Genomic DNA, 25505 nt, shown 5'->3' on the forward strand with positions numbered 1-25505 from the left:
TTTCACAGTGAGTTGATGGAGCTTGTAGCAGAGATCCATCCCTCTGGGAACTTTGCTCTAACTAATATCACCAGGTGTGGGGGATGGGGGCAGTTGGAAGTGGAATGAAGAATGTAAAGCCATGATGGAGGGAGTCCTATGTGGACAATTAAAGTCATATTTCCCTCTATCTATTTCCTCTCTGGCCCATTTCTCTCTCTCTTCTCCCCCTGGGAAACCAGATCTGGGAACCAGCTCTTAAGAGATTCTAGACCTGATTTTCCTTACTGTCTCCTTCCATGACCTATGCCCCAAAAGGGCTTGAGAGCAGAACTCTAGAACACCAAGTAACAGAGGCTCAGGGACCACCTGAGAGGAGCCTGGTGATCTGCCCTGCATCAGGGCTGCAATGTACATGAACACCTAATTTATTTTTTTTTTTAAGATTTTATTTATTTGACAGAGAGACACAGTGAGAGAGGGAACAGAAGCAGGGGGAGTGGGAGGGGGAGAAGCAGGCTTCCCACTGAGCAGGGAGCCCGACACGGGGCTCGATCCCGGGACCCTGGGATCATGACCTGAGCCGAGGCAGACGCTTAACGACTGAGCCACCCAGGCACCCCCGAAAACACCTAATTTAAATTCCACGTTGTTCTTCCTTCCTCCAGGGCAGCTTGGGTTAGCTTGACTCTTAAACCAATTTTTTATAATGAATTTATGAACTTGGCAAATATTAATGCTAATCACAGCATTAATTCCAGGATTTATTTAAATGCATAGTTTGGGGCCTTGGCCAAAATGTGCTTCTGTCTGCAAAGTTAGATGTTAATTTTCATTGGACAGAATGTTTGACAAGACAGTGTAATTATTTTAGCAGCCCACTCAGAAACAGTCAGACTAGAATGCCTACTGTTGAGGCTCACAGACTTGCCAGTCCTCTGGTTCTCCTCCTCAGAACTTCTTTTGCTGTCTGTGGCTAATTACCCATACAAATTAGGAAGCACAGTGGCCTAGATGAGGGTGGGAGAGCTCACAGTGAGCCTCTCCACCCATTCACCCCGCTGGGCCTGACTGAAGTCCTCACTCCTGAGCAATGAAGAGGCTACAGGAACAGAGGGAGCCCACAGCTCACTCACTGGTCACAAACCTGGCATCCCCCCCACCCCAACAGGCCACACCTGAAGAAGGCAGGCTAAGGAAGCAAACAACGCTCTGCAAGGAGCTGATTGCAGGCAGGAATTAATGCTTTGGAACATAGTATTATTGGACTGATCTGAAATAGACATTTCACTTCTCTTTAGTAATGAACTGTAGGCTCTGAAGGGAGCCAAAAGAAATCAAGGGAAGAAATAACAAGAAAAACAACCCCCCCAAAAGTCTTCCCAGTTATTGCTCTAAAAGGATCTTTAAAATTCAGTTTCGAATTGCTGGGTCTCTGACAGTGCAATTGTGATAAACTGATGAATGTCTATTTATACCAAAACATAAAACATATGGATGGTTATTTGGAGGACAAATGCATTTTGACAGATATCTAATTTCATTCCACTGATAGGATGTATTTTTGTCAGACTCTTCATTTCATTTGAGACACAATCACTTTTGGTTTCCGGTTCCTTGCTATGGTAGAAATGCATTTGTCAGGCCCTCCAAACCCAAGACGGGTTTTAAATATTGCTATCACAGCTCTGCTTAAAACCAAGGAAAACTGTAAGCATCTCCTATTACCCACTCATACAAGAAATATTACCAAGTAAATACTTTTACGTACCAAACTGGGTAGCAGTGAGAATTATTCAAAAGTCTCCAATATAGATTGTTGGCAATTTCCAGTCACCCATGATATACTGAATTCTTGAATTACATATAAGCATAAAAGGAAAGGAGTTTAATTCCCTCAACGCTTAACTAATGGGCAGAAGAAGGAGGCTCAAGACTGTACTGGAAAAGATATATACTCTTCATGTTTCAGTTCAAGAGTTACTTCCTCTAGGAAGCATTTTCTGACTCATCCAGACAAGATTTCTCCATGTGCTCTCATTCTACCTATCCATACCTCCATTAGACTCTTTAGACTTTTTTTTTTTTTTTAAGATTTTATTTATTTATTTGACAGAGAGAGAGCACAGATAGGCAGAGTGGCAGGCAGAGGGAGAAGCAGGCTCTTAAACATGAAAGAAATTTTGAGTTTTCTGTCATTGTAGCTTAACTAATCCTAATGAATATAGATATCCGGCTGGACACAACAGGAGAAATATCAAGAATCTTCTTTCGAACTGAATTGGATTAGATTGAAATAAACTTACTGACAGTAGGTACACTATACCCCTGTCCTTCTAAGTAAGAGAAACTTCACTGGAAACTCAAGGTAAGAGATATTTGAACTTGACAGCACCTCCCTGAAAGCAGCTGATCTCACACCCCTTTCTGCTCTGCTCTGGGCAGGTTCCCAACTAAAGCTCATTTTATTCTTCATGTGAGAGAAGAAAAACTGCTGTTAAAAGATTCCCTTAGCATCCATCAGACATAGTCCCAGTCTGGAACTGTGGGTCAACAAACAACCTCCCTAATAGGAGAAACTCCACCAAGAAGAGAGGTTTAACTTGGGGTCTAAAGTTCCCACTCCCAGCCAATAACTATGACACATCTTGATTCAAATAGGCCAGAGCTCAATCTCCATCTCCATTTAGAGTACTTTGACTGTGGTCATCTTTCTGATAATGTCCGGGAATTTCATGGCTTTTTAAGCAAGATGAGGTTGAATGGTTGGATTTTGCTGCGGGTGAAATGCTGGCAGAAGAAACTTCAATTTAGCAACAGTTATCATGGACTACAAATTGAGAACTCCTCGGGAGAGTGATGCCATTGAAAACAGTTATTACTCAATGTTAATAAAAAAAATTATGGATCCAGTAAAAGTTAATGGGGAAGTATCATGTGCCATAAAAACTGCAGTCAAAGCAAAGAATGCTGGGTTGGGGGAGAAGATTCCACTAGAATTCTGGACTGTCTATGAGCCAGAATTGGCCATGTCCATAACACTTCTAAAGTCCAAATGGTTACACAAATCAAATTAAACCGTGGAATGCTTAGTAATAGGATCATCTCCTTTTGTAAAAATAGAAAGGAGCAAATGAGAAATTACCCAGCAAACCTAATTCATTAACTGTAAGCAAGATCCTGGCTCATGGTTGGCTACTTCTGATAAGTATCAGTAAACTTCTTTCTCAGAAACTCTATATGGTTTCCCATCTAGGTAGAGAGCATGGTTCCTTTAAAGGGCACCTTTTTTCTTGTGTCTAAGCAGAGTGGCAATGGTTCTTTGGAATTTAAGCTTCATACAGCACCCATGATCCCTACTGAGATACAGGAAATCAAAGGAATCAAAAACCTTCTCTCCACTCCTTCTGCTGCCACCCTAGTCAGGCCACCATCATTGTCCACTCTAGCTTCCTAACTTACGTCCCTACTTCCACTCTGGCTTTCTTCGTTCTCCACCCATTCAGATCCCTTTCCCACGTGGCAGAGAAAGTGATCTTTTCAATTTACAAATAAGGTTTTATTACTCTTCTATCTAAAAATCTTTCCAAGACTTCCCTGGCTCTTAGGATAAAAACCAAAATCCTTTCAAGGTTCAGAAGGCTTTCCACCATTTGGATCCAATCCATTTCTCAATCTCATCCTGAGCCACTTGCCCCCCCAAAGCCATCCATACAGATGGGAGTGCACCCACTCCTGCACTCTCACTTCTCAGAGTTTGCAGCTACTGCTCCCTCCTCATCCACTGTCTGCTGAGATCATTTGGACTCATCTTTAATTTCATTTCCTCAGAAAGGAGTTCCCCTGCCCCCAAGATTAGGTCAGCTTCTGCTGATGCATGTTCATAAGGCACTCTATACTCTTCTCTTTTGTAAAAGTTAGTATACTATTAATTATCTGCACAATGCCAGTCTTCCCCACTAGACTTTAAGCCTCTTAATGGTAGGCTCTGTGCTGTCTTGTTTCACATCTTCTCCCAGCACCTAGTACAGTGCGTGATAATCATAGGCACTCAAATCCTTGTTAACTGCCTGAATGAATAAATACATGAATGACTGTACACAGAACCAGAAACATTTTTGCTAATGCCACTGATTACAATATGAAATGACTCTTATAACTCTTTATAAAATGGAGTTTAGAACAAAGGTCCCACACAAGAGGTTTAAAACCCAAAATGGGAAAGTGCAGCACACCTGGAAGGAAGAAAAACTTCAGAGACAGGCAGTGTGTACAGCTCCTCTTAGAGACATAGAAACAGGGGAGCGTTTTCAGCAGCCTTGAGTTGCCTCCCACGGTGAAAAGTGAATCTTGCCAGGAAGCCCCTTTCAAATCTTCTAAAAAGAGTCCTCAGAGTGTGTTGGGGGGGGGAAAAAATCATCATTTTCAAACCATCAGAATAAAGATTGGTTCAGGGAAGAATTATCAATAGGATGCTAAATCCCTGGGGAAATTCTGATACTTGCATAGACTTAAAATGTTTCCCCACAACATGGAAAAGAATGAAACTGGACCACTGCATCTTACACCATACACACAAATTAACTCAAAATGGATTAAAGACCTGAATGTAACACCAGAAAACATAAAATTCCTAGAAGGAAATAAAAGTGGTAAGCTCCTTGACACAGCTCTTGGCAATATGTTTTTGGGACAGACTCCAAAGGCAAGGGCAATAAAAGCAAAATAAACAAAAGGAACTATATCAAACTAAAAAGCTTCTGCACAGTGAAGGAAACGATCAACAAAATAAAAAGACAACCTACTGAATGGGAGAAGATATTTGCGAATCATTTATCTGATAGGGGGTTAATATCCAAGATACATAAAGAACTTACACAACCCAATAACAAAGAAAACAATCTGATTTTAAAATGGGCAGAAGATCTGAATAGACATTTTTCTGAAGACACACAGATGGCCAACAAGCACATGAAAAGATGTTCAACATCACGAATCATCAGGGAAATGCAAATTGAAACCACAATGAGATATCCTCTCATACCTGTCAGAACAGTTATTATCAAAAAGACAAAAAATAACAAGTGTTGGTGAGGATTTGGAGAAAAGGGAACGCTTGCACACTGTTTCTGGGAATGCAAATTGGTACAGCCACTATGGAAAACAGTATGGAGGTTCCTGAAAAAAATTTGAAATACAAACACCACATTATCCATCAATTCCACTTCTATTTATCTGAAGAAAACAAAAACACTAATTCTAAAAGACATATGGACGCCCTGTGTTTGCTGCACCATTATTTATAATAGCCAAGATGTGGAAACAACCTAAATGTCCATCAATGAAAGAACAGATACAGAAATATGGTATGGGGCTCCTGGGTCGTTCAGTCGGTTAAGCATCTGCCTTTGGCTCAGATCATGATCCCAGGGTCCTGAGATCAAGCCCCGCATCGGGCTCCCTGCTCGGCGGGAAGCCTGCTTCTCCCTCTCCCACTCCCCCTGCTTGTGTTCCTGCTCTCGCTCTCTCTCTGTCAAATAAATAAATAAAATCTTAAAAAAAAAGAAGATGTGGGATGTATGTGTATATTTACACACACACACACAGAGGAATACTATTGAGCCATAAAAAACAATGAAATCCTGGGGCACCTGGGTGGCTCAGTCAGTTAAGTGACCAACTCTTGATTTCAGCTCAGGTCATGATCTCAGGGTTGTGAGATCAATCCCCGTGTCGGGCTCACGCTGGGCATGGAGCCTGACTACGATTCTCTCTTTTCCTCTCCCTCTGCCTCTACCCTACCCCCACCCCCCCCCAAAAGTTTTTTTAATGAAATCCTGCCACATGGAACAATATGGATGAACCTCGAGGATATAATGCTAAGTGAAATAAGTCAAAGATAAATACCATGATTTCACTTATACATGGAATCTAAGAAGCAAAAACAAAACTCAGATACAGGAAACAGACTGGTGGTTGGGCAGGGGTGGGGGGACTGAAGAGTGAGGGGGATCAAGAGGTACAAACTTCGAGTTTTAAAATAAATAAGTCATGGGGATTTAATGTATAGCATGATAACTATGATCAATAATATTGTATTGCATATTTGCAAGTTGCCAGGAGAGTGATCTCGAAAGTTCTCACGAGAAAAAAAAATTTTTTTTACTTTATATGAGGATGAATGGTAGTTAGACTTATCACTTCAAGACTAAGTATGCAAGTATCAAATGCAAGTATCAAATCACTGTTTAACACCTGAAATTAATATGTGTTACATGTTAATTATACTCAAAAAATGTTTCCCCACAGATTGCTTAGTTGCAAAGGATAAACAGTAACTATACAACAGAGAAATTGAACAACGTTTTGATCAGTTGATGAAAATTGGGAAGGGACAGACTGATATTGTATGACTCCAGATGTGACCACCCTCAGAAGGACACAGCATCACTGGAGGAGTATACCGGCCTGGAATGCATAGCCCAAATCTAATCATGAGGAAGATAAACCCAACATGAGAAACATTCTTTAAAGGGGGAGGAGGAGGTTCTACATTCAAAACTGTCACTGTTTGACTAACATAATAAAATAAAATTTAAAAAAATAAATAAATAAAAGACAAAGTCTATGGAAATGTTCCAGACTAAAGAAGACTAAACAGACAAGACAATAGAATGTAATACATTATCCTAGATTGGATCCTGCACTGGAGGGAAAAGAAAAATGTTCTAAAGGTCATCATCAGATTAAGTGAAAAAATTGGAATACAGGCAACGAATTAGATAAAGCTATTGTATTGATATTAAATTTACTGAAGTTGTTAAGTATCCTGTGGTTCTGTAAGAAAAAGAAACAAAAAAGTCCCTATTCCGGGGGGAGCTAAAGGGCTATGATGTATCCTATTCTCATACAGTGAATAAAAAATATTACACACACACACACACACACACACACACACACACAAACAGATGACAAATAAAGCAAAGAGATTAAATGTTTAAAATGAAGGAGTCTGGGTGTACTTTATCTTTCTACTGTTCTTATTCTTGTAACTTCTCTAAGTTTGAAATTATTTCCAAATAAAAAATTTTAAGGGGCCTTTAGGCTACAACCCCCCTTTAAGATAAACTTCTGACCAAGAGGCAGAAGAAACAAAGCCTGGTTCTCTTAATGCCAAGTGTTGTGAGGCACCAGAATCTTTGTCTGATGTGGAACAGGTAAGGCAAGGCAGGGGTGGGAGGGCAATACCCCTGCATCCTCAGACACACACAGCTCCCATCTTTTGCCCCTAAGAACTCTTGAAGCTCTCCAGAAACCATCCCAGGAACCTTAACATGCAAAGCACCACCACAAAGCAGCGTGTTGCCTGAGAATGTCTGGTTGCTTAGCAACCCAGACTCCTACTTGACAAGATAAAGCTGAAGCCCTCCCTCTTGGTCCCAGGGTTGGTGCACTATGGAGAGCATGCCTTTGTTGGTCAAGTTCCAGGTGAGACTCTGGCCAGAGCAGAGTTTAGGTCCTGAGCCCCATAAAGCAACATCCATGGCTCTGAGGGCTTGAATCAGGCACAAAGCCTGGGGATCCAGGAATGTAGTCTAGTAAAATGTAAAGTGAACAGACCTTCAACCAAGTCACTTCAATGCTCTGAGCCGCAGCTTCCTCACAAACAGAGGGAGACAGCTGAGATAGATCAGTGATTCTCAAGTCTAGCTGCATGTTAAGATAACCTAATAAGCTGGTAACAAACCCCATTCTATTATCAGTGAGATCAGACTCACTGGGGATGGGGGGCCCAGACACTGGTATTCTTGAAAGCTCTTCAGATGATTCAAATACACAGTGTTGAGAATCAAGGAGAAATGACCTGTTAGATCCCAAGTATCTCTTTCAGAGCTAATTATCTGGTGCCTATAGGGATGTCTTGACTCCTAGTCTCTTCTTCCTTCCTTTCCCTCCAAATGGAGCCCTTGACCACCACATCTCAAGCTCACCCCTCAAGACCATCCTTGACTGAGCCCAGGCCCTGCAATCCAAGCTCAGCCATCTTTGCAGCAGGTTCAGCCACTGCCTAGCCCCTTATTTCTCAAGACTCAGACCTACCTTGTGCTTGCCAAGAACCATGATGAGTTTGAGGTTTTGCAATATTTATAAGGAAAGAAGTTAGCCTGCTGAATTTTCACATATGCTGACAGAAAGCATGATATTCCTTGGTCAGAGACAAGAGACAGTTTATCATTGATATCAATAACAGTGTATCATTTTACACCACTTCCCCGAGTGCCAATATCCACAGGGCAACATGAAGAGGAACAGAGAGCACCTGCACACAAAGTGGGTAGTCTTACAGGATAAGGAAGCCTGAGTTCACGAAACCCATATCTTTTTTTTTTTTTTAAAGATTTTATTTTATTTATTTATTTATTTGAGAGAGAGAGAGAGAGAGAGAAACAGCATGAGAGGGGATAGGGTCAGAGGGAGAAGCAGGCTCCCCGCTGAGCCGGGAGCCCGACGTGGGATTCGATCCCAGGATTCCGGGATCATGACCTGAGCTGAAGGCAGTCGCTTAACCAACTGAGCCACCCAGGCGCCCCCGAAACCCAAATCTTTTATAATGGGCAATTTGCTCTTTGCTCCAGAAAGAGACACAATCTCTATCTTCCAAGCATCCTTGAAAAAACAGTCCAGTGCCCTGCCTGCAAGATGTGCAGAAATGCAAGACACCCAAAGAGAACTGCCTCCCATCAACATCCCAGCTCTAACACCCTGTGCTAGAGCCCCTGACTTGCTCCATCTCCTTAAGGTCATGGCCACTGGGTCTGCCCTTGCCCTTGTTGATTCTCTCAGAACTAGTGCCCTACCTCTGAATGCCAGTTCTGCAGGTGGGATCTGCTCCCCTAATGCCACTATAGTGCCTATAGCCACCCACCTGAACTGCCAATCACCACCATCCTCCAGATTACATCTCTCCAAACTTTCTTTCCAGGCAAAGTATCCCCAAGACTCCAGCCCATGGTAGTTCTCTGGGCTGGGACAGAACATTATTAGAAGAGGCAGAACTGGCCTGTATATGCAGAGCAAGGAGCCAGGGAAGATAGCAAGGGCAGCTCCCAGGGAGGGCTGCAAATTAATCATACAGTCTAAACCAGTGGTCCTCAAACTTCAGTGTGTATCAATCACCTGGAGGGCTTGTGAAAACACAGATTTCTAGGACCACCCAAATGTGTGATTGATGAGGTCTGAGGTGGGGCCTACTACAAATATGCATTTCTAACAAGTTCCCAAGTGGTGCTGATGCTGCCCTAGTCTACACCTTGTCAATCCAAAGCACCTGAGCTGAAAGGACAACCAGATTGAAAGCAAGGGAATGCCAGGTGGAGGCAGCAATAGGAAAAAAGTTTTAGGGGAACCTGAAAGGATATCCTACAGGCCTACAACCCAGAGGCAGGATAATTGTATGAAACTCCCCCAGCCTTGCCCATAGGACAGAGAAGGTGCTGTTGGAATCATTTAGGACAGTGTGCTGGGCTTCCTGAAGTTGCCTGCTTTTATCCCAGATGCCATGCCCACCTGTTAAACATGCTTCCTGCCAGTGTATGCAGTAGGCTCTGCTCTCTGGGTCGAAGCCTAGCCCACAGGTAGGTCTAGTTGGAGTTTTTGATCCTCCCAGCCTGCCTGGTCCCATTAGCGTTAACCCAGTCACGCTAGTCTCTTTCACACTCTTCCCCCCTCCCCAAGTCCCCTCCATTTATCCAACCCACCAAATCCATTTTTCCCCAGTTCCCCACTCTGTGCCTATGAGACTGATGCCCTCACAGACTGCAACACCTGGGCTATTTAATTTCCAGTTATGTCTGCCTAATGTTAGGCTCTGGCAGGAGATCAAGGGGAGGAGAGGAGCTCCTGGCATTTCTTTCACTCTTCCTCCTCAGGGGTGCATCTCTCACAATATTTGCACCCTACTACCCTGTCTACCACTACTCCCGGTGGCTCCTCCACCACGCCTCCAGATATAAAACTGGGAAATTGTTTCTACAAAACTATTTCCTCCGCTTGTCCCTTCACCGCTCAGAGTGGAAATGGCTTTGGGCTGTTATTTCCAGTGCATCACGATCCCCTATCTGTTCCCTTAGCCCTGCCCGCACCTCTATGAGACATCCCTTCATTGAAGTCTCTTGAGCCTCTGAGTTGGATTTTGTTTCCAGCTGATAGCCTGCTTGCCTGACCACAACTTAAGATGTTCTGGAGGTCCTCCCTGCTGGACAGACGTACTGAAATGGGCCTTTCTCAGGAACAGAGGGAGAAATTGCTCCCTACACCTTCTCAGGCATCCATCTTGAACTCCAGCCAACTCCACATGGCTCCAAAAGTGATACAGAGACAGCAGCAAGGTGAAACACTACAGATATGACCAAAGGCCTTTTTGGCTGGCATTGGTGAGTACCTCTCCCCAGGCAACTTCCCTCAGGCAAGAACAGGGATTTCTGATAGGGCCAAACAGAGCAAGGCTGCGCCCTGAGAGCAAATGTACTCCTGAGGCCCTGCTGATCCGGTTTCCCAAAGCCATGTCAGGAACAACAGACTGGTACCAGCCATGCTCTGGAGTCTCAGATGGTGTTGCCATGGTAACACGAGGGTCACTGCTTAGCAACAGGCCAGAGCTGCAGGAAGTTGCTAAGGTATTTTCATGTGTTAAAGCAAATGGATGTTTATCTCAATCTTGAGTGTAAATACACAGTGGGGGTAAACAAAAACATACACACAAACCACCTACTGATCTGTAGAGTTACAGGTCTGCTAACATTTGAGGCCTGGAGAATACACCTGCTCTCTGGAGGAGGCAGACAGGCTCTCTATGACCAATGAAGCACAACCTCTTCCCCCCTTAAATAGTTCTCTGACTTTGCGCTCACCTCCTCTTAAAACCTTCACCACCACCTGGTTTCCAAATCTTTTCTTTAATGGTTTTTGAAAGGCCATGTAGTATAAGAATTACATGTGTGGACTGTCAAGTCAGACCACCTGGGTCTAAAACCTAGCTTGGGCCCTTTCTTGTTCTAATGCATTGGACAAATAACATCTCTGTCCTCAACTTCCTCATCTGTAAAATGGGAAAGTGCTTATGTCACAGGACAGTGTGCCAATTTAATAATCTATTCCATGTCAAGCACTTAAAACAGTGCCTGGAATGTAATGAGTGCTTTATTTAGGAGAGCTCTTTTTAATATCCAGTGAAATCATGTAAACTTTCCCATGTGCCAGGCCCTATAGAAGGAATTAAGAACATAAAGGTTAGGAGGAAGTTGGCCCTATACCCATCTATTCCAATGCCAGTGTGACAAGGGTAAAGGCCCAACTCCTTGGTTGGTCATTCAAGGTACCTCAAAATCTAGCTCTGGCTCCAGCATGACCTTGCCTACTTAGTTGTGAGAATTAAATAAGGTAATACATCTGAGAGTTTAGAATGGGACCTGGCATACACTAAGTGCTCAAAAAGTCACCTATTGTAATTATTACTCCCCAATCTCTCTCTCTCTCTCTCTCTCTCTCTCTCACACACACACACACACACACACACACACACACACCAGCTCAAATTGGTCTGTGTTCTGGTCCCTGAATAAACCCTCCTGCACTCCCACATCTGGGTCCTTGTTTACACTGGTCTTGACCACCTAGAATACTTTTCCCCTTCCTTGCCACCAGTCTCATGTCTGTGTGACCTTTGAGAGAAAGTCCAGTCATACTTTTTCCTGAAAACCCCCAACTACCTAAGGCCATGGTCATCCCCTCTAGCTTGACTACATCCAAACTCCCACAGTGTTCACTATCTCTTCTGCTGTGTCTTTATAGGTGTATGCTTTCTGAACCAGAGCATGAGCCTTCTCTATCAGACACTCCTTATGCATCTTCTCAGCGACTCTTGGCCTTACCTGTCTCAGGCCCTTTACCACTGATCCACCCCCATGGTTACTACAGTGACCAGCCATGAATGGACTCCACCCAACCACCATCTAGTTGCCATGCTAGTTCTTGGGGCTCCAGCAAAGGAGACAGACAAAGGTGCATGACCATGGAGTTCACTGGTCTTACAATGTTCCCCATCATCCAGCAGCAGTGGCCTGAAAGCCTGACAGAATGAACAAAGACACCAGCTTAGTGACAACATGTCAGAGGGCTAGGGGACTGTCATCGGGAAGGTGGGATGTGCCCTGAACCAACATCCTATATGGCACCATGTCCCCAACAACCATGTGGAGTCTGGGAACCCAAAAATGGACAGAACACTTGCTTCTCTCCCCCATGTGTAGAATTTATGGTCTACAACCTTGCCTGGTAAGAGGTCTGGTTGTCAGGGAGGAAACTGTTCTGTCAGTCAGGGTTTCACTGAACTTGAAGTTGAGACCATAACTTAGTCACTTGGCACTCCCTAAGCCAGAGGGACAGGTGTTACTTTACTGGTGGGATTCGTAACCCTGATTCCCAGAAGCAGCTAAGTGGTTGCCAGACAATGGGCACAAAGAGCATTACTCCTGGACCCCAGGGGATTCACTGGCTTTTCTCCATGCTTGAAACCCAGTAAAAATTATAAAGGGACAATTGCTGCAACCACAGTGTAACAAGGGCAGGGCAAGTAAGGGATAACTTCAGTCTCAGTCTTTGCTACCCCGTGTGCCTATGGATCAGCAGCATCAGTGTGACTGAAGAACTCATTAGACAAACAGACTCTTGGGCCCTCCCCAGACCTCTGAATCAGATTCTGCATCTTAACACCACACCCACCACACCCCCACACCCCCTAACCTACCTCCATGTTAACATGGAGAAACCTACTAGGCAACTGACTAGGCAAGCAACCTAGAACTTTTAGCTGAAGAGGAGAGACATCTACAAGGAAGGGGGCAATGAATATTAATTGTGTCCTCAAACCAGTGGCAGAGGTAGGAACTGTAGATTCTTTCACTTATCCTCTTTTCAGAGAGAGTGGCAGGTTATAGCCTTGATACAGAATTTGTGACTAATGGAATTTTTATTTCTCCCTCAGGGAAAAAGTGAGGATATCTTGTTGTCACACACACACACACACACACACACACACACCAAAAAAAACCCCACCACACACACACAAAACACACGACAGAGTGGTGCCAGCCAGAACTGTATCAACATCTCCCATGTGACCCTCAGATCCTGTTGGCCCCACCTGTCTCAAGGCCCTTGCTCACTTGCTCCACATGAGCTGTTGACTCTCTGTGGACTCCACCAACCAGCACCCGGCCAGCTCTTCCAGACTCAAGTGAACACCGTACCACACTGTGCAGAGTGATCTGGCTTCCATGGTGGCCCCAGAAGGACCATGTCATGCAAACTAGGTAGGTTTGCCTTAAGGCAAAGATGGGTGAAAGGGAAGGAGAGAGAGAAAAGCATCCTTTCTCTGTGTCCATCTGTCCCTTTGAAAAAAAATGCCCTGAGATTTAGTAGCTCAAATGGTCCCTGAAAATGGGGTCACAAGAATGAGCAATTATTGGTGCTTTGTATCAAGCAATAGCCAGCCTGGAAATGAGCCCTTGTGTTTCATCTTTCTCCTTCCCTGCCTGCCCCCACTTTCTTCCTTGCTCCCACTTTCTTGGTTTTCTCTGGTCAAGAGAATGTTAGCAGGCTTTTGCCTCAGGCTCTGCTTTCTAGGGATCCCAAGCTAGGATACGTTTAAGGGCAAAGATGATGTTTTATCCTTGTTCACACAGCACCTTGCCCAGTGGCTTACACAGGTGAGAACTAAATATTTAATGCCGGGAGAGACTTACCTACAGAGGAGGGAATGAACGACTGACAATGATGTGGAAATAGTCCCACTTTGTAGGGTTTCTGAGGATCTTCAACACCAGTAGTTAAAGGATTCACAGGGGTAGATGATGCTAGGAAGCTGCTCTCCTGCCCTGGCTTTAACACCATCTTACAAATAAATATCTAACATGCACCAACCTTGAAACCACATGGGCAGTTGTTTCCCAAATACTGTACTCATGGCAATGGGATAATTCCTTCTCAGACTGGGTCTAGTCACCTGGAAAGTATCTTGCCCAGTTTAAGCGATGGCTTATCAGCAAATGGTGATAGCAAAATTCTCATCAGGAACATGATATTCCCTTGCTTCAAGTTCCCAGCACTAACTAAAGATGACAACTCTCAAGTGAACTGCCTTCTTAGGCCCTATTTTAAAACACATCAGACGGTCAACAGGTCCCTGACTTCTTCATGCCAAGGCCTGACTCCAAGGGGGCTACAAAATGTCCACTGCCTTTGTGGCCCTAGACTTCTAGGCTGACCTCAGACTTCCAGGCTGACCTAGCTGTATCCCAGGCAGAGCCAGGGCAAACAGGCCAGGTTCAGTGGCAGCTGCTGTTCCTGAAGCCCTCAGCCTACTCCAGCTTGCACAGCACTAGAAGCAGGGCTGGCAAGCAAGAAATTCCCAAGAAAGGGCAGCCACTATGACCCCGGATCTTGTTATCATGCCGTCCTTTGCCAGAAGGCTTTTGCCTAAAACTAAGGTTCAAGAAAGGAGGTATTCCCTAGAAGTTGGTGGCATTTCATACACCAGGGGCAGGCCTCCAGGACAAAGTAAGATTATGTAATGAAGGCTCTTGTCTGCAGGATGAAAAAAAAAAAAATACAGCACAACAACTAACATGTATTGGGTTTAATGTGTTTCAGACCCTGTGTTAAGGGATTTCCATCTATGATTTCACTTAATCCTAATCTAAGGTGTAGATACCATTATTATCTCAAGTTTAAAATGAGAAGTTTGAAACCTTATCCAACCCACAGAATGGGCATATGCAAATCACAGATCTGGTAAGCAACTTTCTAAAATATATCAATTCATTACAACTCAATGATCAAAAAGATAATTCAATTTTAAAATGGGCAAAAGGTCTGAATAGACATTTTTCCAGAAAAGATATACAAATGGCCAATATGCACATGAAAATATTCTCAATGTCATTAGTCATCAAGGAAACACAAAGTAAAACCACAATGAGATATCATTCCATACTCACTAGGATAGGTATAACAAAAAAGACAAGTGTTGGCAAGGATGTAGAAAAAGTAGAGCTCTCAGACTTCACTTGTGGAAGCGTGAAATGGTGCAGCTGCTTTGGAAAACAGTCTGGCAGTTCCGTAACAAGACAGTTACCATGTGACCCAGCAATTCCACTCCTAGATATACACCCAAGAGAAATAAAATACTATGTCCTCATAAAAGCTTCTACACGAACGTTCATAGCAGCATTATTCGTAATAGTCAAAAAGTAAAAACAATCCAAAGGTCCCCAAACTGATGAATGGATCCCAACTTGCCCCAGGTCACACAGCCTCTTCTTCTGGGTAAATGGAAACTAGACAGGACCCTTGATTTTCAACGACTAGTACAATGGAGAAATGAACAGAAGTTGGTGAAGAAAGAGGCCTAAGCTGGTAAGGCAATGGGTAAGATGGTTTTGCTGAAATGTAAGGATATTCTCCTCACATTTCCATATAGTTCAGAACAGGAAATCTTCAAGGATCTAAGATGAGAATCCTAATAACAATGTTGTCTCCAGGTGGAAGTCCCCTTCACTGAACAGGAAAGCAGCAGGTTGTGTGGAAGAAGGACACTAAACATGGAAGCGTGTATCTCAGTCTGACCTGCAGGAACACTGTGTGTACCTTTCAGGTGGTGTTCTGGGCTTCCTGTAACCCCAGGGCCTGATCCACTGCAAAATACTCCACAAGCCCTTGATGCATCTAATTGAATTCTGTCTGTGCAGGAGCTGAAGAGTCCCTTGGGAACCCTATGGGCCCAGCACAGCCCCAACACCTAAAGCGCTTTGCACATGATGAACATACAATAACTATTTGTGAAAGGGATGGATGGTTGAGTGAATAAGTACCTTTTAGCCTGGAAGAGAAGCTACTGTGTGTTTATGAAACACATCAAGGAAGGAAAATGAAGTACCAAGTTTAACTCCTATGGGGAAAAAATAAAGTAAATTGACCATGATTTGGCCCCAAAGTGATTTCCTCATCCACCGTCACTACCAACCAATGAAGCAGAACATCTGGAATTTGGGGCGTAGGTTTTAAAGAATCCCCTAATTTTTGACTGATAATTTGGTAAATGGAACATAGAAATTTCTAGATAGAAGATACCTTAAAGATAGATCCCTGAGCTATTCTACCTTAAAGATAGAATCCCTGGAAGAACTGTCATTTTGTGGAAGTATGACAAGGGGCTGTGTAATTTCCCAAGGATAAGCTAAACCCAGGCAAGGAGTTTGGCAAGGCCTACAATATCAAAAGTTTAGGAAACTGACACCATGTCTATTGTACATTATTTGAATTGATTACTGGTTCCGGATAATTCACACCCCCCCCCCCCAAAAAAAAGTGTGACTATATGACTATGGTTTTGCTGGGAGGCATTACAAAGGAAAAAAGAAACCTTCCCCAAATGGCCAGATTTGCAGATGTCACACAGGTGAGTCAAGATGAACGGACAGCTGGAGACACAGACCTAGCTCCGCCCCTAGAGAAACATTCCCAGGCCAGAACTTCAGAAACCTATTCACCTAACTGCAAGCACCCAAATGATAAGGACAAAACTGTTCTCCAAGGAGAACTGCGTCCTTGAACAGAGCAGTGGGGCGAGCTAATTTCTAATAATGAAGCTGTAAGCTACAGTATTTGCTACAAAACAGGCTTATTCATGAAGAGTAAATATGTCAACTAATTCAAGAGGCATGCTAAATCTCCATTGTTTTCTGTAAAGTTCAGGTTTTCTGGCTCTATAAAATGTGATGCATGTCTCCAATGTGTGCAGCATAATCTGTGAGATTGCAGAATGCCACATTAAACTCAGAGCTCTTGGGCTAATGAGGGTAAGTCCATTTTGCAGTAATGAATTGTTGGTAATAGCCCATCATGGAACAGATGTCTCATCCGTCACTGTACTGAGACTCCCACGCTCCAGAGTACTCAGATAACGTGGGGAGGCAGCACAGCCTGGGGGGGGGAGTCCTCATCTCCAGATCCTGAGTGGAGCCAATCCCATGACTAGAATCAGTGGGTGCCTACGCAGTACGACTGGAGGCCCCCCCAAGCCCTCTCTACAGCAAAATATGTCTCCATCCACCCGCCACAGGGCTTAAAATATCCTCTTGAATTGTCTCCTATTAAAATGTAAATATGTCACCTGGAAGAAGTAACACACTGAATTAGTATCCATTATCACTCATTTTCACATTAGGGAGAGCTGGGCCCTTAGGGAATGGGAGGAGGACGGGTAGACATTGCTCAAGGGTGACTTACAGGAGCCCAGAGCAGGTCTCAGGTTGGAGGGGAAGGGCCAGGTGAGGCCGACGATGCACTTGCCAGCCTAGCAAACATGCTCATCCCACCCTACTGATGCTGTCAGTTTCCTAAATATACGTTTTCCCAATGACCAGAGCAACTCAAGGGAGGGGCTGTTATTTATTTATCTTTGCAAATTCCCAGAACCTGGAGCATAAATATTTAGAAAATCCCAAGTACCTCTCCAACAAATGTTTGTTAAATACATGAATTTTATCCTCACAACCACCAAAGGAAATCAGAGGTATTATTATTTTATAGATGAGGAAACAGAGTCTCATGGAGACCTATTTATTTGCCCAAGAACATGGGATTGAGGAGGTGCAAGCTCTGGATACACAAAAAGGCAGACAAAGCATGTACCCTTTGACTAAGGAGAAGAGTACCTATAGGAGGTAAGACTGGAATAGATTAGGGCCAAATTTGAGGTGCCTTTGAACATCAACCTGAGAGTTTGGGGTATTATTCTGGGATGCTTTGCAAGTTTGTTTAGTGATTGGGAATGCAGGAAGCAAAAGAATACAGTGAAGTGTGCAAAGTAATATTTTAGAAAGATTATTAACATAGAGAAAAATAGGATGGGTTGGAGGATCAAGAAATTAAAGACTAGTTAAGGGATAATTTGTGTGTCACAGCCGAGATAGCAGCAGTGGAAACAAAGGGAGGCAACGCATTTGAAGACTTTATGAAGAACAAATAGAGCAGTTTAGTGAGTAATGAATGAGTGGATAAGAGACAAGGAGGAATGGGGGACATCGACTAGGTTTCAAACCCACTTAACTGAATGACAGCAAATGGACAGCAATGGGAGATCTGGGTGGGAAGTAGGCTTTTGACCAAGAATGGCAAATTCCACTGTAAACACGTTGAATGAAGTGGCAATGGAATATCCAAGGCAGTTAGAAATTTGGTGTCAGAATCTCAAGGAGATTTAGTGGAAGCCATGAGATTAGATGTGATCTCTGAAAAAGAGTAGAAAATGAGTCAAAGTCAGGATCTCCCAAGGTGAAGGAGACAGCGTTGGACAGCGGAGTGACAACTGAAGCCAAGTAAGAGTGTTTTAGAAAGAAGTGACAGTGCCAGACACTGCAGAAAGGTCAAGGAAAATGAGGAGAAACAGCTATTGGATTTCAAGAATAGGCTATCTCTGGTTATCTTTAAGAGGACAATTGCGAAGTATGAAAAAGGGCAGGGAAATTTAAATGGGGTAGGGGCAGCCAGGAGAGGAAGCAATGGGAGGGGAAAAAGAATTTTATCCTCTGCATCAGGGACAGCAGAGCCAAGACTTGTTTATTTGTCCCTTTCAGTACAGGGAGAGCTGAGCCTGTATTTTATTTGAAAACGAAGGAGCCAGCACAGACAGAGACTGAAATACGAGAGAGAGGGGAAGACACCGGGAGAGGCACGACAGAACAGCAGCAAGAAGGGAGGGGCTGGGAATGCCAGGGGGCAGCTGAGTGGAGGCTGCTGCGTGGGAGTCCGGCTGCAGTCTCAGCTGTGTGGGAGAAGGACACTATGCACAAAAGCATGAAGGAAGAGAAAGGAGCAAGCATGGAGGCAAGTCCAAGAGATCGTTTTAATGGAAAAATCAGAAAAATAAGCTCCCAGGGTTCCATCTGGCAAAAAAAGAAAGCAAGCTCCCCAGGGTACAGGACTGGCAAAGGACTGGACTGAGATGTTGCCAAGATTTGCCCAAAACAGGAGAGAAGCAAAACCATGTCTAAAGTTAGAATCTCATCTATATACTGGTGACAGTCCAAATAATGAAGTCTGCACCTAGAATTTCAAGGTCACTGAAAACCAGGGCTTGAGAGGTCCTAAGATATCATCTGACCCACCTCGCTCAATTCACAAATTAAGGAAATAAGTCCCAGAGAGGTGCAGTAAATTAACCAAGATCACACAGCTATAAATAAAAAGCTAGTTAAAAGCTAAACCTGGACCAGAATTAAGACTCTTAGCTCCTGGTCAAGTACATTCCTACCAAGTAACAACTCTGTGTGCTGGGTTCCCTGGGAAAATCCCAGGCATATATAATTATTTTTTTCCAATGGTGATTTTATTAAATATATAGGAAAATAGGATTTCATTTTGATAACTCCAAATGGCTTTTTGTATTAAAATCTGAAAAACAATAAATCAGGAAAAGCAAATCATTTGCCAGAAAATACCTCCCAATTTTTGGTTCCGCAAATATAGTCACTGCAGTTACACAGCAGAGTTAATACAAGCATGGCTCTGGAGTCAGAGCAGCCTGGCTGTGAATCCAGGTAAGCCTACCACTTATTCCTTGTGTGACATTGAGTGAGACACTTGACCTCTGCTGGGAGAAGGGCCTCAGCTCTCCCAGAGCTGCAGAGCAATCAGCCGCACTGTCATCATCACCCTTAGCACGGGAGAAAAGTGGTGGGTGAAACCCAGAGGGGGAAGCAGGCAAAGATGCAACTAATCACATTTTCCCTCTGGAATAATCCCTGTGTTTTAGCCAGAGATGATTTGGAGGCTTTCTGAGAGGGAAACCTGAATAGAAAATGTAATTACTTTTATCCCCCCACACTTGAATTTCAAGGTGGTGTCCTTTCAAAATAAAAAAGGTACTTGAGGGGTGGAAAGGAGGCAGCAGGGAGAGAAGTGAAGGATGGAGAACCATGATTTGTACCGAAGCCTGTGACAGTTCACCAAAGTGACTCCCTTTGGGAGCAGCTGGCACAAATGTCATTCAGCTGAGACAGGAGGAAGCCAGAGAGGGTGGTGGGCTCCACAGGAAATAACATGATCCTCTCCTCCTCCTCAACAATCATCCTCTCCCTGCAAATCCTGATTCTCGGGGCAAGAAGTCAGGACCAGGCACTTAGCTGAGGTCACTCACCTTGTGGTGGCTGCAGACATCTTGCAACTTTTACTGCAGTAAAGAAGCACATATCCACCCCAGGAGAGCTGCCCCAACAGCAGAGCCATGGGGGGGGGGGGGTCCCTGTCCAGAGACAGCAAAGTTCTGAACCCCACCTCTCCTACATGCACCAGCAAACTAGGAGAGACAACACCACACAGCCACTTTCACCAGAGCATCCCAGGAGAAATGTAGACATTGAGGACTACAGAGTGGGTGTGAGTGTCTACAAAAGACAACCTGGGGGTCTTCTAGTTGATAATTTGATGGCAGGCAGGCAAGCAGGCAGGGAGGGAGGGAAGGAGGAAAGGAAAGGAGGGAGGGCAGAGGAGGGAGGGGGAGAGAGAGAGTGAGTTAAGCCAACAGGCGTTAATTCAGCCTTGCCATTTACCATGTGACCTTGGCAAATTGTTTAACCTCAGTGCCTCAGTGTCCTCATCTGCAAACGAAGGGTAATATAGCTCATGAGGGTGTTGTAAAAGAGGAGGTGTGTGTTACAAGTGCCTAACAGTGAGCAGGTGTTCAAAAGACAGTATTATATTACATATATACATGAATTATTAAGAAAGCATCAAACTCATGCACACTGACGAAGAAGCACAGGCCAAGGTCTCAAAGTCATCATGCAGGAGGATAGACATTCATAAAACTTAGGAAGCAGTGATGAGACTGTTCTTTCAGGCTACTGATGTTCCCAGACAGTTGCTGCTCATCTCCAGAGATTGAGGAGACCTTCAGAACTAATGGATCCTTCTGAGGCCTGAAAGACTTGACCACCTGACAAAACTACATCTTAAAAATCTCCTGTTTTTTAATTACTTGTAATAATGTATGATTTATACCTCCATGTACATTCCAAAAATATCCGCTGCAAGTAGGTATAAGGCACAATCTACTTGGAAGCATAATGTTTGGTACATGCTATGTGCCCACTTAGTATTGAGTGGGTCCTTGATGGCCTTGTTAGGGTCTAAATGTGCTGTCCAAATACTGATCTGGAAGGATCCCAGTGCCTCTAGAAATTGGTGGTGTCCAATATAAGCCAAGGCCCTGTAACTACCACATAAGGCTGGTTCCTATGACGACTCCAGCAGATAAATTCAAAGCAATAACTCTGGTAAAGCTAAGCTCAGAGCAAGTTTTCATCAAACGTCAACAAAAATAGTCATAAGAAGTCAGGTGGCAAGAAAACTTATTGAACAAGTTGGAAATGAGGGTTTTATCATTCTGCAAATACAGGTGATTTGTATACTTCTGTTTTAGGAGAAGAAAAATTGCTCAACCAGCTAAGGCTTTCTCTTTCATTTTCAAAAAGCAGTCATATACTGAATCTCACCTGTCAAAGGCTCCCCATTTAGGTGGAATGGCAGAAAACACAAGTGTTCTGTCTCCCAGTGGAGCAAGATTTGAATCCAAGCACTAAGACTTTCTATGTACACTCAAGTCAGTTGCTTAGCCCTCCAGGACCAGAGGTTTCCCATCTGTAAGTAGAAATAAATGGCCAGAAGCCCCAAAGCTATGTTCACAATCCAGAAAGATTAAAGTTAAGTACTGAAAGGGAAAAATTGCCAACCATTTAATTCTCTACCTGGAAGGTTATCATTCAGAATTGAAGGAGAGATTAAGAGTTTTCAATATAAATAAAGTGAGTTCACCACCACTAAACCAGCCTTACCAGAAATTTTAAGGGACTTCTCTAAGCTAAACATAAAAGACACTAATTAAGAAAACACACAAGGGGCACCTGGGTGGCTCAGTCGTTAAGCGTCTGCCTTCAGCTGGGGTCGTGATCCTGGGGTCCTGGGATCGAGCCCCGCATCAGGCTCCCTGCTCAGCGGGCAGCCTGCTTCTCCCTTTCCCACTCCCCCTACTTGTGTTCCTGCTCTCACTCTAAGAAATAAATAAAATCTTAAAAAAAAAAAAAGGAAGACACATAAAGGTAATCTCACTAGAAAAGGTAAATAAAAGGTACAGGATGAGCTACTTATAAAGCAAGTATGAAGAGGAAAAGATAAATGTAGTAAAAATTAAAAATACAATAATTAGTTAAGGTATACATAAAGTAGGATGTAAAATGTGTCACCAAAAATATAAAGTGGGGGAAATAAAGATATAAAGCTTTGGAAAGTATTCACAATAACTTAATATTAACTTTAAAAAGACTGTTACATATATAAGATGTTATATGGGAACCTCATGGTAGCCACAAAGAAAAAACTTCTAGTAAATACACAAAGGAAGAAGAGAAAAAAATCTAAACACTAAGGAAAACAATCAAACCACAAGGGAAGAGAGAAAGAGAAGGAACAGAGAGAAACTACAAAAACCACCATAAAACAATTAACAAATAGGAATAATTCATACTTATCAATAATTAATTTTAGGGGCACCTGGGTGGCTCAGCCGTTAAGCATCTGCCTTCGGCTCAGGTCATGATCCCAGGGTCCTGGGATCGAGCCGCGCATCGGGCTCCCTACTTGGTGGGGAGCCTGCTTCTCCCTCTCCCACTCCCCCTGCTTGTGTTCCCTCTCTTGCTGTCAAATAAACAAAATCTTAAAAAAAAAAATAATTAATTTTAAATGGACTACATGCTCCAGTCAAAAGACAGAGTGCAGCTGAATGGACTAAAAAAAAACAAGACCCTCCTATATGTTGCCTACAAGAGACTCACTTCAAATCTACAGACACTCACAGACAAAGTGAAGGGATCAAAAAAGATAAACCATGCAAATGGAAATGAAAGAAGCTGGGGCACCAATACTTATATTAGACAAAACTGTCTTTAAAACAAAGACTGTAACAAAAGACATAGAAGGGTATTACATAATAATCAAGGAGTCAAGCAGACAAAAAGATATAACATTTTTAAAATACTTATGTACTCAATATAAGAGCACCTAAATACATAAAACAAATATTAACAGAGATAAAGGGAGAAACAGACAGCAACAACAATGATAGTAGGTAATTTTAACACTCAACTTACATTAATGGATAGATCATCCAGGCAGAAAAATCAATAAGGAAACTTCAGCCTTAACACATTAGACCAAAAAAAAAAAAAAACACATTAGACCAGATGGGCCTAATAGATATATACAGAGCATCCCATCCAAAAGCAGAATACACACTCTTTTCAAGTACACATGGAACATTCTCCAGGATAAATTGTATGTTAGGCCACAAAACAGTATCAATAAATTTAAGATTTAAATCATATCCAACATCTTTTCCAACTGTAACAGTATGAAACTAGAAATCAATTACAAGACGAAAACTGGGAAAAACCACAAAAAACTGGAGGCTAACCAACATGCTATTAAACAACCAATGGGTCAATGAAAAGATCAGAGAGGAAACCAAAAATACCTTGAGACAAACGAAAATGGACACAAATGCTCCAAAATTCTGGGGATGCAGCAAAAGCAGTTCTAATAGAGAAGTTCATAGCCATAGAGACTACCTCAAGAAATAAAAATCTCAAACAATCTAACCTTACACCTAAAGGAACTAGAAAGAGAAGAACAAACAAGGCCCAAAGTTGCTAGAAGAAAGGAAATAATAAAGATCAGAATGGAAATAAATGAAATATAGGCAGGACAGGAAGGACAGGACAGAATGAAAGAACAAACAAAAATGAAACTAAGAGCTGGTTCTTTGAAAAGAAAGACAGAATTGACAAGCCTTTAACCAAATGAGAGAGCACCAAATAAAACCAGAAATGAAAGTGGAAAAATTACAACTGATACAAAAGAAATAAAAAGGATTAGAAAACTGTAAACAATTATATGCCAACAAATTAGACAGCCTAGAAGAAATATATAAATTCCTACAAACATACTATCTTCCAAGACTGAATCATGAAGAAATAGAAAATCAGAATAGATTACCAGTAATGAAATAAAATCAGTAATCAAAACACTCCCAAAAGACAAGTCCAGGTCCAGATGGCTTCACAGATGAATTCTACCAAACATTTAAAGAGTTAATACCTATCTTCCTCAAATTATTCCAAAACATTGAGGAGGATGGAACACTCCCAAACTCATTTTATGAGGCCAGCATTACCCTGATAACAAAACTACAACACCACATACATATGTACATAAATATTACATGCCAATATCCCTGATGAGCATAGATGCAAAAATCCTCAAAATATAGCAAACCAAATTCAACAAGATATTAAAAGGGGCATACATTATAACCAAGTGAGATGTATTCCAGGAGTGCAAGGATAGTTTTTTTTTTTTTTTTTTTTAAGATTTATTTATTTGACAGAGACACAGCGAGAGAGGGAACACAAGCAGAGGGAGTGGGAGAGGGAGAAGCAGGCTTCCCGTAGAGCAGGGAGCCCGATGCGGGGCTCAATCCCAGGACCCTGGGATCATGACCTGAGCCAAAGGCAGACGCTTAACGACTGAGCCACCCAGGCGCCCGCAAGGATAGTTTAATATCCACAAATCAATCAACATAATACACCACATTAACAAAACAAAGCATAAAAACCATATGATCATCTCAACAGATACAGAAAAAGCATTTGACAAAATTCAACATTCATTTACGATGTTAAAAATAAAACTCTTAACTAAGTGGGTATAGAGGAAATGTACTTCAACATAAGAAAAGTCACATATGACAAGTCCACAGCTAACATCATATTCAACAGAGAAAAGCTGAAAGCTTTTTCTCTAAGATCCGGAATGAGACAATAATGCCCATTCTCACCATTTTATTCAACATAGTACTAGAAGTCCTAGCCACAGTAATGAGACATGAAAAATAAAAGGCATCCAAATTAGAAAGGAGTAAGTAAAACTGTCACTATTTGAGGATGACATGATACCATATGTAGAAAATCCTAAAGAAAAAACTATTAGAAGAAATGAGTTCAGTAAACTTCCAGGATACAAAATAAACAAAAATCTGTTGCATATACTAATAACAAACCATCAGAAAAAGAAATTTAAAAAACAATCCCATTTACAGTTTCATCAAAAACAATATGTAACAATCAATTTAACCTAGAAGATCAAAAACCTGTACTCTGAAAACTAGACACTGATGAAAGAAACTGAGAATGACACAAAAAAATGAAAAGACATTCCACGCTCATGGATTGAATACTGTTAGAATGTCCCTACAATTCAAAGCAATCTACAGATTTAATGCAACCCCCCTCAAAATACCAATGGCATTTTTCAAGTAAGTAGAATAATCCTATTTGTATGGAACCACAGAAGAT

This window comes from Neomonachus schauinslandi, chromosome 11 (assembly GCF_002201575.2).
Source record: "Neomonachus schauinslandi chromosome 11, ASM220157v2, whole genome shotgun sequence".
Lineage (NCBI taxonomy): Eukaryota > Metazoa > Chordata > Mammalia > Carnivora > Phocidae > Neomonachus > Neomonachus schauinslandi.